Genomic DNA, 15662 nt, shown 5'->3' with positions numbered 1-15662 from the left:
GAAGGCTTATAAACATGGACTTATTTGTGGTTTTTCTAAACCATACCAGACAAATGGGCATGTTTTAAACATTTTCAGAGGAGACTTCACGAACTCCCTAGCAACCTGTTTGGGTGCTTAAAAACCTTGACGGAAAGGTCTTCTACACATGCAGTGTAAATCCTTCCTCCTTTAATTCAACACCCTTCCCTCAGCATAGAAAAGCTGGTCGCCATTCTTTGTGTAGTTATTAAATAAAGGTAATTTTTGAAGATAATCATTATTTTGCTGAATCATAAATGTAGTGGAGCACAGGTACTTGTAGGGTGAGTCCTAGGAAAAACTGAAAACAAAGTTAACCCTTAACCCTCTTCTCTTGGAATCTTTAGCAATCTTAGTTCCTTCTATGGCCTAAAGCTCCATGATTTAAGGTGCCATGCTTGGAGGGGGAACTTTTATTTATAATAGCAAACTCTAGGGGATATGAAACTTTACTCTAAAGACACAAATCTCTAAGCAGGGAATCTTAGATACCACAGCAAGTTGGGACAGTGGAACTTTGAGAATGCCCTTCTAATTATACCTCATACAAGACACAGCTTAAAGTCAACTCTGAGGCCACAACTACATTTAAAAGGTAAAACTGGGGGCAGCTAGGTGGCGCAGTGGATAGAGCACCAGCCCTGGATTTAGGAGGACCAGAGTTCAAATCCAGCCTCAGATACTTGACACTTACTAGCTGGGTGACCCTGGGCAAGTCACTTAACCCTCATTTCCTGGCCAAAAAAAAAAGTAAAACTGGAAGCTCATACAACCAGCTGCATCCAATAAAGGAAGTCCAAGGTGACTAAGCACATAGGTTCCCAACCTGTATCACCCAGAACTTTGAGTAAAGTTAGGCAATGTGGTTAAGTTTCTATGTGTGACTCGTAAGAGAAAGGGGGAGAGCCTGGACCAGACAACATAGGGAAAACTGGCCCCAGACCTCATTAATGGGTAAAATGAAGCTGTTTGTTCTCAAGTCCTCTAAGAGATTTAATCATCTAATTTCGGAGTTGTGGTGCATCAGGATTTTGGCTGGGGACAAAAGGGCAAGAAGAGAGAGCATCGCTGAAGGAGAGCATGATAGGAGAGAAGGAAAAGAAGATGGAGCCCTTTACTGACTAACGTCCCTTCTGAGTTGAACCATATGGTTGGGTGAACCTGATTCTTTTAGCCACTCTAATATTAATCTTCTTTCTTGCTGCTTATTCCTTGGTTTCATGACAGACACTGCTTGAGTGACATATTAGGTGAGAGGCCTAGAGTGTAATAACACCATGTCATGGGAAAACTCATAAAGCCATGACTTTGTGGCATATGAATACTACGTGGAGTTTGCATAGGTATTAAATGTACTGCGGTTGGGTTTTGGAAGCCAGTTCTATCCTGACACCAGCATTTCTAAGCCGGCCTAGAGGGAAGCAGGGCTGCAGCTTCCTGCTGATTGGAGCATATGGAGAAAGAATCTGAAATGTTTCTTGTCATCACCTCTCCCTGAAAGACCACAGGCAAAGGAGTCAACAGGGAGAAGGCTGACCAGTTGATCTGGGAAAAAAAAAAAGGAATGGATGGTGATTCCTTGTGAATTTTTTCTTCCTGTTCCTTTTTGAATAACTAATTTTAAAAAGCTTTAGTAAATTTTGCATCCTGATAGGAGACAGGTATAAACATGGTATTAGGGAACCATAACCTACAGGCATATTTGAAGCAACTGAACTAAGGGGCTCCTAGAATAATATGTTTTCAATCCTAAGGATAACATACAAAATATCTGAGACCAAGGAAGGACACCACATGTACAGTAGGTTGACCCAACAAACTCAAAAATTATATACTTACTAGAAGCCAGTTTTATGTGATGTAATTATTGCTTTTTAGGTATAAACATGAACCATTCAACATTCAGTAGATGATTATGAAGAGCCAACTACAGGCAACTCCTTATATATTCCTTATTTCTTACTTTTGCCCTGGGGAGAAAACCCTGGTAATTTCCAGGGAATGCAGAGGCAGAGATGAGGTTGGTAGAAGCAGCCCTGATATACTTTGGGGAACTGGATTCCCATCTCTGGGCTGCAGTTTCTTCATCTACAAAGTGAGGAGCCGGGGCTATTTGATCCTTCATATGCTCTCCCACTCTAAATCATATGATGCTATGACGTGGATCTGATTCTTAAACAAAGGGAATTCTGAAACAGCACCACCACTCCCTATGGATCAGTAGAGAAGTTTGAGGGAGTTGCTGGAGGTCCACAGCAACGGGTCACCCCTGCTCATGCTCATGGTGCTGGTAAGTTCTGGAGGCAGAATTTGATTGAATTTCACTGACTCCCAGCCCAATGCTCTGTCCAAGCCAGGTTCACCATAGCAGTCAGTGGAAGTAGAAATGTCAGAGGCAGATTTTGAACTCAAGTCTTCCCGATTCTTAGGCCAGCATTAACCATTATGCTCTCCTGCCCTTGCTTTAGTTGTAGTGAGAAAACATGGAGAGATGACATAGTTGCTGAAGCAGGTTAGGGAGAAGGGTTAAACATGATAAATTGGAGAGGGGGAGGATGCAGAAAAGATACCATCTGTAAGAATTCTAGACTGTTCTGGGTAAGGAAATGTAAAAATCGCTGAGGCAGTGACTTAATAGGGAATAAAGAACTGATTTGTCTGCTAATTTATGTTGCCTTAGGCACTAGAAGGTACATGGTGACAGAGCAGCGTTACTTAAAGTAAGAATTACAAAGGTGTCACTTCCAATGCCCATATTCCTGGAGAGTACAGTAAGAAATGTTGTGTCATTACCCACCCTTCAGCCTGCCAGCCTTCCAAGGATGGCCACATTCAGTCCTCTCGTCACCTGACTTGAACAAATGCTTCTCTCTCTTTCTTTCTTTCTTTCTTTTTCTTTCTTTCTTTCTTTCTTTCTTTCTTTCTTTCTTTCTTTCTTTCTTTCTTTCTTTCTTTCTTTCTTTCTTTCTTTCTTTCTTTCTTTCTCTTCCTCTTCCTCTTCCTTCCCTCCTTTCTTCCTTTTCTTTCTTTCTTTCTTTTTTTGGTTGGGGCAATGAGGGTTAAGTGATTTGCCCAGGGTCACACAGCTAGTAAGTGTCAAGTGTCTGAGACCACATTTGAACTCAGGTCCTCCCGAATCCAGGGCAGGTGATTTATCCACTGTGCCACCTGGCTGCCCCGATGCTTCTCTCTTTTGAAGAAATGTAATTCTCTCTTTCTTAGATTCTTTGAAGCATTTCCTACCCATCTTTATACCTTCAGTCCCCACCCCCTCCACACACACACACATACACACAAGGATCCAGTCCAGTTGCTGTGGATTGTCTTGTCATATAACTATTGAAAATTATTTGGACAGAATATTTTCTTCAATTCTTTTAGAAATATAATTTCATAATTTTCCTCATTTTCACCTGGTGACTAGCCTTCTGCTAATGGATGATACTTACCCTACACTTAGGCCAGTTTTTGAATGACAGTCCATTGCCAGGCTCTACCTGAAATCTTTCCAACTTGGTAATACCTCATAGAAATTGTCCTGGGTTTTGAGAACACAGAATCACTTCAACATGAGGATGAGACATCAGATTCAGATATCAAGGTTATTTGGCATTCCCTCTTTCTCCCTAGGGCAGGAGTTCTCAACCTTTTTTGTGTCATGGCCTCCTTTGGCAGTCTGGTGAGGCCTAATATTACTGTAGTTTGTTACCTACATTTATAATGTAGGGAAATGCAAAATTTCAGCTAGAGGTTAATGTTATTGTTTTTCCATTCAAGTTTGCAGGCCCCCTAAAATCTATCTATCCATGAACCCTTTGGTGGTCTACAGATGCTAGGTTAAGAACTCCTGCCTTAGACTTTCTATTTTTCATCTTAAGTTTTTAGGATTTCGAAAGTGAGATAAATTATTAAGAGCAATAGCTAACACTGTAGTCAGGAAGACTTGGGATTGAATCATTTCTTTGACACTTACTGGCTTTATGATGCTGGGCAACTTAACTTCTCTTCACCTCAGTTTTCTCAACTGTAAAATGAGGGAGTTTGGAATTGATAGGCTATAAAATCCTTTATAACTCCAGGATACTATGACTTTAAATTTTATAATATGTATTACATGCATTATCTCATTTGATCCAGTAAAGTATATTTACACACATATGTATATGGATGTTTACATATTTACATATATATGTAAATATGTATATATACATATACATATATTTTAATTTTTTCAGAGTAGAATGTAATATGAAATGGCAGAGCAAGAAAAAAGTAAAACAACACAACTGAATAGGAAAACAATGAACAGCATAGTGACCCAAATATCATTTGACTATGATGGCTCTTGATGGTCAGAAGAGGCTAAATGGGGTGAGAAAGGTGTTCTGTAGGAAACTATTCTGAAGGAAGAAAGGTGTAATAACCCAGTGGCAATTTCTCATATTTACTAACTCATTCAAATGGGCAGCCAAGTCCAGTCCAGAAATATTTACTTTCCTCAAAGTCCAAGGTAATAAATGCAGAATCTAATAGGTACAGACAGTGCCCTGGGGCTGGCTAATAGTACATTTTCAGCCTTTCCTCTCCAGTTGTTTACAAGACTTCTCCAGTTGAATGTCCACCTGACACCTGAAATTTAACACGTGAGAAATCAGTCATCAAGCCAAAAGCCCTTTCTCCCAACTCACCCATCAGTGCCAATGGCATTTCCATTTTTCTAGTTCTCCAATCTTGTAACTGGGGTGTTGTTTTTGACTCTAACTCTCAACAGTCCTTCATTCCTAGATTTCTATATCAGACTATTACCTAGTCTTGTAGTAAGTTTCTTTTCATCGAATGAATCCGAAATACAGCTATCAAAATATGCCTTCTCTAGCAACCCTGTAATTATGTTACTTCTTTGCTCTTACAATTTGTAGTTGATTCCTGATTTATTATTGAACCATAATTCCTCAGTCTAACATTCAGGGACTTTCATCAACTGGCTACTTTACATATCTTCAACCATATCCCTTGTCACAAGATTACCTTAAAGGTCCCTTCTAGCTCTAAAAGTCTATGTAAGTTATAGATAAGTCATTTAGACTTATAGGGTCATCCAGACTAATACCTGTGCTCTGATTCAGGGGTCTGAAAACTACAGCCTACTGTCTAAATTTTATGTGGTCCTTAAGCTAAGAATGTTTTTACATTTTAAAATAATAAAGTTTTATTGTATTTAAAAATGTAAAAAAAAAACCCACCCCCAAACCATTCTTAGCTTAGGCTATACAAAAACAAGTAGCAGCCTGATTTGGTCCTCAAGCTGTAGTTTGTCAACCCCCTGCTCTAAGTCAATAGACAATCTAAAACTAAATTCTAGCCTGTCTGATGTTCCTTGACTAAAAGCTATGGGATCATCATGTTATTTTATTCACCTCAGTAGGCTAAAAGAGTATGAGCTAGTAACAGAAGCCAAAAGATTCACATCTAACACTGATAGATAGGTAGGAGGAAGAGGACACTCAACTATTTTAGGCTGACTTTCTTAAGTCCTTCAGCTCTGTTCAGATTTCTTTTGCCCTCAGGAAGGTAGGATGTAAGTTGTTTTGGATGCAATCTCACTAAGTTAAGATGATTGTGATTAGCTTCTCTGGAACCCTTAGTACCTGTGATTCTAGTTCAAAAGCTCTCATGGCTTTTTTTCCTTTTAAAAGTAAAATAATCCATCATTATTCCCAATTTGAAAAACAATGCTGCTTTGCAATTATAGACTCTCCCTCCCACTGAAGACAGATGCTATGCTCTCTGATTTATTTTTCTCCAGAGACATCATCTGCATTCTCCCTAAGTTTAATTTTATTCATTTCTACCCACAATGTTTCAATCATATCTCAAACCACAGCATCTTTCCGTTTGGGGCACTTTCTTCTGTTTTCATAATCTTACCCACAGATGTAGATACCCATTCAAGACAAATCACTTGGGCTAGGCTCCTTCCTTTCAAAGAGTCTTATACTTCATCAACTTTTGTACCTGCCATTTAACCCAACTGTGTACTCCCCATCCCCCTTTCCTTTTTTTCTTGCTCTAGGGTAAACTCACCTTCCGTGACTAATAAGATCCGTAAGCAGCCTTCATGCTGATTCCACAGATTTTAATTTCCTAACATTTCCCCTTAGACTCTTTCTAACATCCTCATTTAAAAAGAAAAATCCTCCTTCTCCAAGTTAGTCACAGGCTCTGTGTTACCTCTCATTCAGATGCCCCCACAGGGAACTCCAACTACATTTGTACGTGGTCACTTATAAGCCACATGAAGCAATGGAAAGGGGCTATAATTATTCAGTGGAGAAAATCTGGATAATTATGGGGAAAATGGTTTTTTTCCCCCAGAATTATCTTGGTTGTCCCTTTCTGACACACCAATGAAGTTTTTTCAATAATCTTTATGATTATGTAGTTACTGTCACTTGTGTGGTGATCCAATTTGTCAAGCTGTATCCAATTATTCCAGTCTTTGAGATGGAGAAAAAACACTGAATTTGGAACCAGAAAACCTAGGTTCAGGTCCTAGCTCCATTTTGAATTAGCTATGTAACCCTGGACATAACATCTAATCTCTCTGGACCTCCATTTCCCCATCTATAAAATGAGATAGTTGAATTAGGTCAGAGGTCAGCAAACATCTATCTGGTTTTGTATAGTCTGAGAGATAAGAATGGGGTTTTCATTTTCATTGTTGTTTTTGTTTATTTATTGTTTTATTGTTGTTTTATTATTGTTTTTTTCCTTTTCTTTTTCTTTTTTGCAGGGCAATGAGGGTTAAGTGACTTGCCCAGGGTCACACAGCTAGTAAGTGTCAAGCGTCTGAGGCTGTATTTGAACTCAGGTCCTCTTGAATCCAGGGCCGGTGCTTTATCTACTGTGCCACTTAGCTGCCCCGGGTTTTCATTTTTAAATAAAGTTTTGTTGCTTTTTAAAAATGTAAAAACCACTCATCTTGTGGGCTTACAAAAATAGGCTGTGGGCAGGATTTAACCCAGAGGCTATAGTTTGATGACTTCCATAAACTAGGTGATTTCTAAGACAGAGCCCAGAAAAGGAATCTGTATATTCTAAGCAAGGTCTGGAAATTGGATCTTCCCTACTATATCTGAAAATTGTTCCTCCTGTGTGTTATACCCATGTCTTTGAGGTATCACTGCAAGGTAATGGTTGACTTAACAAAATAAGTATCTACATGTTTTGGAGAGCACAATTTTCTAGCCCTAAGAATGTTGCCTCTTAAAAACTATTATAAAATTCCCTTCATGGTGCTCTTACTCTATTTCATGCTATGTGAAGTTGCCTATCCTCAAGTTCTTTGGGCCTTCCAGAGTGTTGGTGATAATTATTAAATCATCTACAGCTAGCCCACACTAATGAGTGAGGGCAAAAGAAGAAGGCTGGCTAGAACAAATGGCTGTTCCTCCTTTTTCAGAGGAACTGGTAGGGTGGAAAGAGCATTGGACTAGGAATCAGGAGATCTGGATTCTGGTGCTGACACTATAATTAACCAGTGGTGTCATTTGGGGCAAACCTTTATTTTCCTAATCCTCAAATCTTCTCCGAAGTGGTTGCAATTGGGTATCTACTGCACTATTGCCTTTGTTATAGATTTCTTTTCTTTTCTTTTTTCTTTTTTTGTGGGGCAATCAGGGTTAAGTGACTTGCCCAGGATCACATAGCTAGTAAGTGTCTGAATCCAGGGCCGGTGCTTTACCCACTGCACCACCTAGCTGCCGTCTGTCTTGGATTTATTTTCCGAAAAAAACAGACTCATTTTGGTACTGCCTACCTAGTACAGAATATGCATATTGCATCAGGTTGACCACATTTCAGGTGTGAAAAACTGCTACAACTTGTGAAGGAATCCTGATCATTTGAAGCAACTGGCAGCTTCTAAATTGCTTGGATCTTAGACTTCTCCCACTGTTGTGCTACCTCTAGACTTATGAGGCAGGACCTAGTGTCCATCATGAACATATTATTCCTAAGTCTTCTAGGGCCTTGAGACTTTGTAAAGTGTTCCTGAGACAGAAGAGACTCAATGAGCTGTTAGAGGGTAAAGGGCTATATTTTATTAATTTTTGTATTCCATTAAACATCTACCAAAGTACTTGCTGATGTATGAGATGCATAGAGTTCCATCCTGAGGTCTTTAATAGTACTGGAAAGATAGATTCTGGCTAACCTCAACCCTTAGAAATTTTATATGAAAAGAGAAATTAATTTAGCTCCAGGTGGCCCCCATCACCCAATGGGGCACTTTGTTTAGTCTTTATAAAGTCAAGGGTAACCTCTTCTGAATAAGAAAACATCATACCTGTGCTCATGGAAACCTAAGGGGGACCACCAAGTACAATGAGTGCCTTCAACTGCAGCTATGAGCTCTCCATGATGAATGTTTCAGGCATAAAGAAACTGGAAGTTCGTGTGTATTATGACCTGCTTTTGGAGTAATAGATAGCTTCTGGGTTCTCTGGATGCCAGAGTTCTCCTGCTGCTCCCTTACCTAGAATCCTCCATAAAAATATCATCCTTAACTCTGCCATGGCAAAGGACTTCAGAAACTATCCTCTGTGCCTCCAAACCTCAGAAATCTCACTTGATAGGACCCCTACATCCAGCTTTAGCCTCTTCCTCCATCTCACAAGGATGTGATTAAGCTGTATATGAACAAGAAGTAGAAGTGGCCCTCCCCAGAAGTTTTCCTTGAACCCTAGAAATTAAAACCAAAGGTATCCTAGGAAGTCAAGAGGTTGGCAGACATTATACCATGTCCTAGCCCAGGAGTGCTTGAGAATGAAGGTACAGGGATTCAAGAAATGCCTCACTACTCTGCAGAGGGAATGAAGTGTTCCTTTAAAAACCCCACCCGAAACAAAACAGCACCCCAAAAGAGAAGGAAATAAATATGAAAATGAAGAAAAAGATGTGAAAGTGTAATGATGATTTCAGACCTGTACCACAAGAGTAGGAGGTGAAAGAATGTGGCACAGAGGAGAAGGGGAAGAAAGTCCACTGAATATTTGAACCTAAGTAACAAATGTGAGGGTCTTTCCACATAGGTAGGACCACTACACAAGACTCTCTGAGGAGGAAGAGCTAACTACTTCTCCTACAAGTAGGCGTAAGCTAGAGTCAGCTCGAACCTGCTCATGAGACCTGATCATTAACATTTTTTAGTGTGCATGTAAACCTTGGAAATCAGTAAACACTACAAATTAGGACTTGATTTTTATTATTTTGTTCATTGTCTAGACTTAGGAAAGCAGTGGAGAAAACATGAAAAATGCAGATTAAACTTAGAAGTATGTTGTGTTGTACATTTTCCCACCTGAAGAGATGGTTGTTATTTACCATCACACCCTTGTCTATAATGAATAATGATGCACAGTTGAAATTATATAATAAGAATCAGAAGAAGAAACAAGTATTGACTCCTTGCCAAGGGGGAGAGAATGAGCAATCTGTCAGCCAGAAAACAATTGAGGTCTGCTGCCTTCCCAGGGTTTGTACCCAGAACACAAAAGCCAAAGGCCTCATAAGACTTGTCAAACGATGCCTTTTAATCACATTTGGTAATTCACATATGGACATATGATGCTGCCAGATGGAATCTAGGAAACAATGCTCAAGTATATGAACCCCTGGGTAAGGGGCACAAGTGGCATTTTCCTCACTTCTGCTGACCAAAGGCGTAAAAGAGAAAGATTTAGGAAGTGAATTTATGTTGAAGAAGATTATGCCTGAGAACATAAGATTTGGATATCTGGATCACAGCTTAAAATGCAGCTTTAATTGGCTCTTGGGCAGGGAAAGAAGACATGTAACAAGGGCTGGTAAGAGTGTAATTGCCTAGAGTCTTCTAAGCTTAATAAAAAGGACTTTAAGCTGAAAAGGAAGGGGGGTCAGAGAAAACAGCCTATACAACTCCACTAAGCTAGATACCACAGAAAGTAGCTTCAATATAGGAAAATTAACAATAGAGACACCTAGAAGTCCATAGGAAATAAACAGCCAAGAAAAAGTCAACAGTAAAACCTATGACCTCAGATGTCAATACACAAATATGCAAAGTATGGATAACAAGGAAGCCGGACTTTAGATCCTAACTCAGTAAGGCAAATTTTACATCAAAGTATTTGTTGTTCATTTGTTTTTCAGTCATGTCTGACTCTTTGTAACTCCATTTGGGGTTTTCTTGGCAAAGATTCTGTAGTGGGTTGCCATTTCCTCCTCCAGCTCTTTTCTTTTCTTTTCTTTCTTTCTTTCTTTTTTTTTTTTTTTTTTTTTAGTGAGGCAATTGGGGTTAAGTGACTTGCCCAGGGTCACACAGCTAGTAAGTGTTAAGTGTCTGAGGCCGGATTTGAACTGAGGTACTCCTGACTCCAGGGCCAGTGCTCTATCCACTGCGCCACCTAGCCGCCCCCAGCTCATTTCACAGATGAGGAAACCAAGGCAAACAGCATCATGTGATTTACCCAGGGTCATACAGCTAGTAAGTTCCCGAGGCCAGATTTGAACCCAGGAAGATGAATCTTCCTGACTCCAAGCCTAGCACTCTATCCACTGCATCACCTAGTTGCCCATAAAGTATGATTGAAGCTTACTGGGATGAGATCCATGATTAGAGTGTAGTTATGGAAGGATGTACCTTATTCAAAAAGAGCAAGTTATATAAACAGTATGTGTGTATAATAACAGTGGGGGAGGGAAGGAAAAAGGCATACTAAGAAGATATGGTGGGGCAGAAATCCAGAAACCAGAAGGGAAAGGGCAATGGGAAGTACAGGCAGAAACAGAAGAAATAGGATACACTAAGGACTACTGGGACAGAAAGAAGAAATAGATGAAGAGTTTAAGAAAACAATTAGAAGTCTGGCATAAGTAGTCGTGATAGAAAACAATTGTCCACACATCTGGCTTCTGTATTGAGTCTGGGGCTGGAAGGAGCCAATGTGGGCAACTCGTATTTCAAATCTAATATGAGACAGAGACAGTGAGAGAAAAAGAACTGTATTTATTTAAAAAAAAGAATAGTGTCAGGAGTGCTAAGGTCTCAAATGAATTGAGGTTAACAAAGAAAACAAAGAATAATGTTTTTCTCTGGAGGGCTGCTTATCAATGTACTACATAAAGTGGTACCCAGAACTGAACTCCAGAAAAAAAATCAAACTAGGATCAACTATCAACAAGTGGGAATATCACCTTCAAATTCCTGAAAGTTGTACCTCTCTTAATGTAGCCCAAGATTGTCTTAGTTTTTTTGGCTGCCACATCATATTGCTGACTTATATTTTATCTGTAGTCCTCCAAAGCTACCAGATAGTCTTCAGAATAACTACTATTGGTCTTGTACCTGTGAAGTTGATTTTTGTTTTTGTCACCAAGTGTTATCTTTATATTTATTGCCTTACTAGACTTAGACCAATGCTGTACTTTGTTAAGATCTTTCTGGATTCTGATTCTATCATCCAGAATTTAATTCTCCATCTCAGCTTTGTTCTACCTATAAACTTGCTGGCCACGCCATCAACGTCTTTCACTAAGCCACTGATAAAAAAGTTAAACAACACAGTGCTAAGAAGTGAAACTGCAGTACTCTGTTGGAGGTCTGAGTCCAGTTATCTAAACAAATCTGAATCCACTTAATTGAATTTCTATCTAGTCCACATATTTCCATGTTTTCCACAAGAATGTATGGTACTCTATGAAAAGTTGTGCTAACAATCTAGGTAAGTTATATCTTCAGCATTCTCCTCATTTACTGGCTTAGTAATCCTGTCAAAAAAGAGTGATTTAGCTTGGTACAAACCTATTCTTTTTTTGGATGGTGAATTCCATGTGCTTTCATATCAGTCTCTTCAGACAAATTCCATTTTTCTTCCACACTGGAAGTTACCCTTTGTGTCTTCAGAAATTTATTACTGACCATCTCCCATACCTTCTGGACTAACTTTCCTGTAGCAATTTAGTCCATGGGGTCCTACCTTTCTTTGCTTTGAACCCTTTGAAAATGTTTTCCCAAATCTAAGGTGATTGTCAGATTATGGCTGTATTTTATCTCTTCTATCACAAATTCTAGGTCACTTTCTCCCAAGATTTCTTTCATTTTCCATGCCAGTAAAAAAGAGATACAGAACAGAATTTCCCTTTGTTGGTTCCAACTTTTGAAGGATTAAGTCATCACTAAGGTAAATAAAGAAATTATTAACTGTTCTGCCTTTGGCAAAGAAAAGGCTCCAAAGGATATGTAGACAACTGAAACTCTCATCACTACTATACAGTATCATGTCTCCATACCAGGCTTATGATCTGTTTTCCAAAAAATTTTCATTTACTATTTCTGACCAGGTGGTCTTTATATCTCCATGTTAAAATCACTGGTTTTTCTTTCTGCCACGTTTTTTTCTTCTGGTTTCTGATTTCTACACACCAGTATTCCTTAAGATAAAAAAAATCATTCATCTTCCTCGTTACCTCCTCCCATCCTCCTTACCCATACTGTTTCTTTTGAATAAAGTCTACTCATTTAGAGCCATGGTTCAGTTTTCCAGTGTCAGTTATAACTGTGAATTCAAGCTATACTCTACAGTGTGACTGCTGTACCACTGGCAGTGATCTCTGAAATATCAAAGAAAACAGAAGGGTTGTAACACTGGAAAAGGGAAAATGCATTATTTTTTTTTTAAAAGAAGAGAATCAAATTTTTAAACTTTAGGCCAGCAGGCTTATTTCTGATTCCTGGAAAAAGTTCTAGAACATGTATTAACAAGCTAGTTAATGAAAATCTAGAAAAGGAGATGGTGATTACAAAGAGTAGACATAACTTCATTAAGAACAGACCAAAACAGGGGTAGCTAGGTGGCACAGTGGATAAAGCACCAGCCCTGGATTCAGGAGGACCCAAGTTCAAATCCGGTCTCAGAACTTTGATACTTACTAGCTGTGTGAACCTGGGCAATTCACTTAACCCCAATCGCCTCACCAAAAAAAAAAAAAAAAAAAAAGAACAGACCAAAACAGATTCATCTTATTTTCTTTTTTTCTTTTGATAGGTTTACTAGATTCATGTATTAGGGAAATGGTATAGCTGTAGTTTATTTAAATTCTAGCAAAACATTAAACACTTTTCCCATGCTATTCTTGTGTAAAGGTGGAGACCGTCATACTAGATAACAATAGAGTTATGTGGAATCAGAGCCAGTTGAATAACTAGACCTAAGGAATAGTCATTACTGGTTTGATGTCAGCTTAGAAGGTCAAGTACACTGTCTATGTGTCTTTATGCTACCTAACATCTTTATTAATGATTTTTAATAGATGCATAGATGGCATGGTTCTATGGTTTGCAGAGGACACAAAGGAAGGATAGTTAACAACTCAGAATTCATGAAGTATGGGTAATAAAAAGATGAATTAGAGATCTTAATGTAAGGAGGCAACTTTGACCTTATAGGTATCAGTCACATTAGTAGGTATAGGACTCTTAATAAGGAAATGGCAATGGTTTGATGAGCCTTGATGAAAAGAATAGCACAGATTAAATGTATAATTGAAAAAGAATTTATATTAAGAACATGTACACAAAAAAGGAAGTCTAAGAACATCATGGTAGAGAACATTTGAGTGAGGATCAGTGGAAGGGAAAAGAGAAATGTTATTTTCCTTTTTTTTGAGAAATTATATTTTCATGGAAATATACTACAAACTACCCAGCTAGAAGGATAAAACATATGAAAGGTTTGGGAAACAAAGGACAAACCTGGCTTGGAGGCATGATGAATATAGTAATGATAAGAGACTCTATCTGGACATCTGCTTGAGCTCTTTCTACCCAGAATGCAGAGCAGCTGATAAATCTCTGATGTGCCTTAATGATGATTTTATTCTTCAAATGGTAGAAGAAGTGATGAGAGGAACTGCTATTCTGGACTGGATTCTAACCAATAAGGAAGTTGTTAAAATAGAAATAATGGGGAAACATAGTCAAAGTAATTATCTATCTAAGAGTTTCTGATAGAAGAGAGGAAAGCTGGGCAATATTTCCTAGAACTTGTGAGGATAGATGTAAAAAAATTCAGAGAAAAAGAGTATACTATGATGGCTTAAAATTCTATAGGGAAAGTCAGTTGAAAAAGAATGAAATTCTGAAGACATAAATACAAGTGACCATGAAGATGGAAAATAACTTTTCTGAAGACAACGACAGTTTGTGTAGAGAATCATCCATCTTATGCCCAAGGATTCATATAATATCCTCTGCTTTACAAGACAACTCTGAATGTGTCCCCATTAAGGCCAAAGGACTCAGGGTTTGACTGTCCATGTATGTTAAAATAACATAAACTCCTTTGACAGATAATCAGAGAGAATTTTGTTCAATGATCTCATTATCAGTGGTAAGGAAGGCAAAAAACTGGGAGGTATAGGCACAACCTGAGTACTGTGCCACTGTTATGAAAAATGTCCAAATGGTATCAGGATTCCCGTAGTAAGGTTCTCCAAATGTTCCAATGTGCAGGTGTCATTGTGCTGACTGTATTTCTATCTGATCCATGGCTACCCAAAATAGATTGGCTGGGTATACACATGGAAAAAGAAGGATATGAGAAATGCATATTGCTTAGACTATAACATGTAGTCATATGAGGTAATCCATTAAGTAAGTCCATCAGTACATGTATTGTGATAGGCACTGCAAATGCACAATAAATAGGAAGAATGGAGGAAAGAAGGATGAAACTCATTGATGAAACTATTCAGTGCTTTCAATGTTCCCGAACTTTCTCTTCTGCAAGACCATTTTTAAACACTCACATTCTCCTATTCAAATTTTATTGCTCTATCTTTTCATCAGAATGCAATTATCTCAGCAGATGAGTGGCTAAAAACTGATGGTGATTGAACTCTGGTAGGTAAATATTTTGCCAACAAATAGCAAGTGTGTAAGATCTGCAATATGTATACATACATATATGTGGGTGTCTGCATGTTATATATGCATGTATATATGTAAATAAATATGTAATCAAGGGCATATGTGTTTAGAAAAGCAAAGTCAGCCAGTTTTATAATTAGAATAAGTGGTAACTGCACCTAGTTCAGTGTGCAGCACATAGTAGGTGTTTAGTGATTGAAATTTTTATTGCTGCATTGGTTCCTAAAAAAATATTAAAAAATCCAGAAGAAAGTCTCCAACGTGGTAGGTGTATGATTTATAGAGGATTCACATAAGGGTTTGAATGTAGGTTATGTAGAATAAGAAGGTATGGCACAGGGGGATCTACCCATGCCAAATGAAGGAATAATGGCTTCATGGAAGTATTGAATTAAAGAGAATCAAATAGTTTCAGATAGAATCTAACTACTACATGTCAACCCCCAACATGATCAGTTTAAAAATCAGATGTAAAAGAAAGGCATAATAATTGAAAGTGGCCTATGAGAGACAAGATGCTATGAAATCTAGTTTGTGAGAACATTAAAGACCAGGAACAGACAACTTTTTTTCCATGGAAAAAAGGGTATTCATAGTGTAAAAAAATTCATATAAAATTAAAAAGCAATTTAATTTAGTTCAGTTTTTTATGTATAGAAAGATTATAAAATGT

The 15662-nt window shown here is 38.3% G+C and overlaps 1 protein-coding gene across 3 annotated transcripts in view; it reads right to left on the bottom strand.

The window, feature by feature from the left end:
• The window catches only part of HPSE2 (heparanase 2 (inactive)), a 693143-nt gene that overhangs the window by 83494 nt on the left and 593987 nt on the right, over positions 1-15662 (bottom strand). The window lies entirely within an intron of this gene.

Source organism: Dromiciops gliroides, chromosome 2, assembly GCF_019393635.1.
Source record: "Dromiciops gliroides isolate mDroGli1 chromosome 2, mDroGli1.pri, whole genome shotgun sequence".
NCBI lineage: Eukaryota > Metazoa > Chordata > Mammalia > Microbiotheria > Microbiotheriidae > Dromiciops > Dromiciops gliroides.
Note: the sequence above shows the minus strand (reverse complement) of the source record. Positions and strands in the feature narration are given on the sequence as shown.